We start from the raw sequence: 5,273 nt of genomic DNA on the forward strand, positions 1-5,273 counted from the left end.
ATCTAGATCAAATTTGTATTCAATCAGTCGAAAGGAAGGTGTCCCAAATGAGTAGCCAGTTTCCTCTCAATATTAAAAAACATAAAACGCCCATAGTTTAATACCTACATTATGGAAGATAGGCAAGCTTTTATTCATATGAAAATTGCATGTGTACAAAACCAGGAATTTCCGACTGGCAAGACAGAAATTTTTTTATCCGGTTGTAGAAACTTATCATTAAAAATACAGCTCAAATTTCAGCTTGGAGACTGCAGGAGCGAGAACATGCTAAATGAGAAGAAAAAGCTTTGCGAAATATATGAAGCCCGTTCACAATCATTCCGTTCCAGGCCAATAGAGCGATGACTCTCCATGACTAATGCGAGAATCCATAAAAACTGTCAAACTGTGAAATGGGAAATTGGATATCCAATCATTTAAATTTCCGTCGTCTCTTTTAGTAAAAACGTATGTAGAGAGAAGAGCCTGGAATCCATGGAGGAGGATGTGGCTTTTTATGTATTCTAGCAATCGTTCATCGAAGGGATTGGAGAATGACCAATCTAAACTATGTAATGGTTAAAAATGAAATAATGTGTAAGGTCAGCATTATATTGACATGAGACCTCCAGGCTTAAAAAGAATATATGATGATCTTCCAAAAGATTCGAATTCATACTTAATTCTTTAACATCGAAGCACTTTTCAAGCGACTCTCCCTTTAACAACAGACTTTCTCGGCGTGCCTCTGCAAGACATGGACTCTTCCAATCCAAGGTTCAGTTGCTCCCCGTCGTTCTAAGTAATAAATCTGTCATCCCTCTACTTTAAGCAATTACCTTATTGTTTTCAACAACGAGCTTGCATTTCCTTTCAGTTTATGAGTTTCACTCTATTGTATTTAAAGTGTGAAGATTTCTGCTCATTGATTATTTGAAGTAAATGTTTTGATTACAAAAATTTTTTAACTTATTTTATACTTTGCGGACTGGATTTTATTTAAAAGAAAAGTTTTATATTATACTTCCAAACATTCACGCTTGGTTTTTAAAATAAATATTGACATTAATATTTGTTTCAAAAACATCTTTATTTTTGACTTAATTTTTCTTGAGCTTTTAAAATATTAATAAAAAAAATTCCAAAATTAAATAATACATCATATATTACTAAGCAATTTTTTTAAAAAAAATTTGTCAGAGCAATTTAGTAATATACATGATAATGTTTTAAGTCTTCATTTAATGCCGAAATAACGAAATCTATCTGGAAAAAAAAATAGCACTCTTTGAAACACATTCCGAAAATAATACTTTCAACATTCAGCTAAAAATGATATATTAATTGCCTTCAGTATTGCATTTTTTTTTTTTTTTTTTTTTTTTTTTTTTTAGTACGGAACATTCTGATTATTGAATTTTAAAGATTAGTTTTTGATTGTAAAATTTTATTTGAAATTTTTGATAATAATACTAAGAGAGATATTTTTAGAATTGCGAATAGAATTTTGAGTTTTTATTTAAATTTCTAATGAAGTTTTCACATTACGTTCCCCCAAAAATTACGCATTTTTGTTTTGCACTAAATCAGTGAAACAAAAATTGGGACAAATATATATTCCAAATACATGCTTATTTTACAATTTATTTTTACTAATATTTTTAAATATTACAGTTTTTTTTAAATTTTTTTTTAAAACAAGCAAATTATTGTATATTATGTTTTCAAAATTTTAATTCTATCAAAGCAATTCAATAGACGAGATAGCATACTTTTAAGGCTTCATTTAATATTAAAATATGAAAGCTTATTAAATAAAATTAGAAAAAAAAATTGCTCATCGAAATATATTTCAAAAATACATATCTTCAAATTTCAAGCTAAAAATTTTATTTTAGTTCTTAAGTATTTTTTTTTTTTAGTATAATCGTTATGCTCATTGATTTTTTAATGCTAAATTTCTGATTTTAAAATATTTCAATTTTTTTATGTTATTATTAAGTCAAAATAAATTTTTCAGCGAAAATTTGATATTATATTTCCAAAAATTCACACAAGAGTGAAGCATGTGCAAATTTTTGGTAACAAATAAAGCATTTTTAGATCTTTGAAGTAAAAGGTTGGGACAAATATCTACATAGAAAATTTTCGTATTTTTCATATTATTTTTATTAAGCTTTTAGTATGTTATTATCAAAACAATCTTTTGCCAACTGTAGATTAAGTTTAGGGACGCAATAAAATTTTTGATACTTCATGATATGGATCCACCAATTCTCGGTGCTTTTTGTCCAAAAAGGATTAAGATAGCTCGAGACATTATTTGTTGATTCCTCGTCTCTCTCTCGACCGTCTTATCTTTGACAGTTTCATCTTCTTAATTTCTGTTCAGAGTAAATGAAAGATTAATCAAATTATCTTTTTTTTTTTTTTTGGCCAACTATCAACATCTGTTGACAGATTACTCTCACTTTCTCCGCAAACAATTTAAATTGCTTTTATTTCTTCTTCAGTGAGCTCACGTTTTCGTTCACTCATAACAAATGATTCAACAAAAACTGATTCAAAATATGTAAAATAAAAATTCACGATTCAAGAGAAATTTTTAGAATGCTAATTAAAAGACATTTGAATTGGTATTTATATAGTCCTACTTCTATGAAGGGAGAAGAAAAGCCGCTACAATCTTAAGTTTTTCGGATTTTTCAATGCTATTTGAAAATGATAGCTTTTACTGAGCATCAAAAATTCCGACAGCCTTTCAACAGAATAAGCCGGTGGGAATCCAAAATAACTTACTTCCACAATAATGAGATTCGCTAGATATATCATGAGATAACTGCCTTCTGAATTGGCTGCAATAATTATCGAATAGTCTGTTTTTATATTATTACAATATTAATATTGTAAAGAATATCTGGTATTTATCGGGAAAATAAAGAAAGTCTGGCTACACTTATATATCATTCATCGTTAAAAGAGCGTTTCAGTGGGAAATAGTTCTTTTAGTAAATATCCATAAAATCTTTCCTATTTTGCACTAACAACACTTTAAAACAGAAACCAACACCTTTAAAAAAAAAATTATGCAAACAATTTAGTAAGTGAATGTCTCCCTACAGCTTTAAGGCGCGTGGCTGTGAAAAAGTCGCAACTGTCAGAGATAATATAGACTTCCGACTGTGTTTAACACAACAGCCGATTTTCACACAGGCCTTTCCTTCAAACTGACGCTCCAAGCGCTCGAAACTGACTCCCATTGATATTAAAACGAAAATCTCAAGGCGCTTCAAAATCGTTTTAATGGAAATGAGAGAGTTAAACCTCTTTGATTCAGAAGAAATACATTTTCGTAATTATAGCTTCAATTTTTTCATTTGTATGTACGTACGCGTATGTAACTCAATAAAGAAAGTTACATAAACTAAATTATGTTAGACATAAATATATATCAAATTTTGAACACAAATGTTTAAAGAGAAGAGACACAAAATGTTATACTCGATTCTTTACATTATGCAACGAAACCGAATACAAAATGTAATATATAATTCAAATATATAGAAAAAGAATTGAGAAGAGAATTCTTTCTGTAACGACACAAAATATCCAATGAATATGTTATGATATCTTTACAATTTTGGCCGACATTTAGACTATTGAACAATATTTTTTGTTGAGTAAGAGGTAAATGTGTAAGTTCTGAGCTGCATTAGAATTTGATATTCAAAAAAATCGATTTTATTTTTTCTCTCTACCTTAAAGTAGAGTTTGATTCTTACTACTCGAAATTTTATAGTTAGATACAGTTACTAAATAGTAGTCCAATCTTAAAATATAAATTTACCAGACATTGCTGTTTTTCACAGCACTAAACAAAATTAAATGCTTCAATTCCTCAATACTAAACAGCTTACAAGTTGTAATCTATATGTAATGGACTGCAGTTTTTTCAATCTTGTAAAAAAAATTATTTGCAATATGAGCTAATAATTATATGGATTTCAATTATAAACTTCATTATTTGTTGAATTATTTCTGAATACATAAAAATATATATAATTACACTATCATCATTTTGAAGCCATATTAGATCGATAATGTAATTGAATTTATATTCTGAGATATAGCAATCAATGGATGCGTGTCATCTATTTATAGCTTATTCTGAATACACATGAGATTCATATTAACTCGAATTATGATGTAAGTTTGTTCAACATATCCATACTGCCTAATTAATATATTTGCATTTTAAGAGTATCTATGTCTTTACAGAAATTTATAACAGAATGTGGTATAAGTATTTTAAAAATTAACAGTAATGATTAACCTCTAGTAAAACTTGATATGAAATTTTAAATAAACATTACTTCATTCTTTAATTGCTGTATTCTATTTTCTAGTATACATAGTACAGAGAAAGTATAGACATTGTTAAAAAATTCGAATTCAAGATTTTTACGAATCTTTAAATTCAGATTTCCCGCGTTCGAAAAACACATTTTTGGAAAATGTCCTTCTGTGATAAAAAATAACTCAGAAATACTTTGAGCTAGATGGTTGAAATTTGGTATACGGTTTTTAACCAAAATTGCTGATTTCTATCGAATTTTTTGTAAAATCTGGTGCAAGTCCATCTGTCTGATTGTATGAATATAATTTAACACGAAAATTACAAAACGAAGAGAGCTAGGAAAATAAAATTCGGAACACAGATTTAACATGAATAGTATAGACTCCTACCACATTTTGAGCCAAATCCAATGCGGGGTTGACCATCGGTCGGTATATATTTCAAAACCCACCATATAAACGCGCAAAAATATAATGAGTTAAATATACCGAATTTGGTATGTGATTTTTATGACTACAAATGCAGTTTTGTGACAAATTTTTGTTTCAATCGGTTGAGAAAAGGTTTCTAAAACCTAAATTTGATTTTTGGATACTATTAATGTATGCTGGATAACTCGCCACGGATGACAATAGATTCATCAGAAATGTTAAAATCATGGCTAAAATGAATATTTCATAACTATTGCACATAAATGCTATGTAAGACGTTCTCTAGCATGATAAGTTTGTTAGAGAATTTGCAAGAAAGGTTTGAGGAGACTACTCCTACTGGTTCATATCACATTTTCTTAATTTTTTTTCCCCTCTCTTCTACAATCTTCTAGAAAGTGACAATACTTTAATTACTTACCTAGTGATATAATAATTAAACTTCTTAATCTGAATATGAAAAAGTACAAAAGATCAGTATTCAAAACACTTTCAACTACATG

This window comes from Argiope bruennichi, chromosome 2 (assembly GCF_947563725.1).
Source record: "Argiope bruennichi chromosome 2, qqArgBrue1.1, whole genome shotgun sequence".
Taxonomy (NCBI): domain Eukaryota; kingdom Metazoa; phylum Arthropoda; class Arachnida; order Araneae; family Araneidae; genus Argiope; species Argiope bruennichi.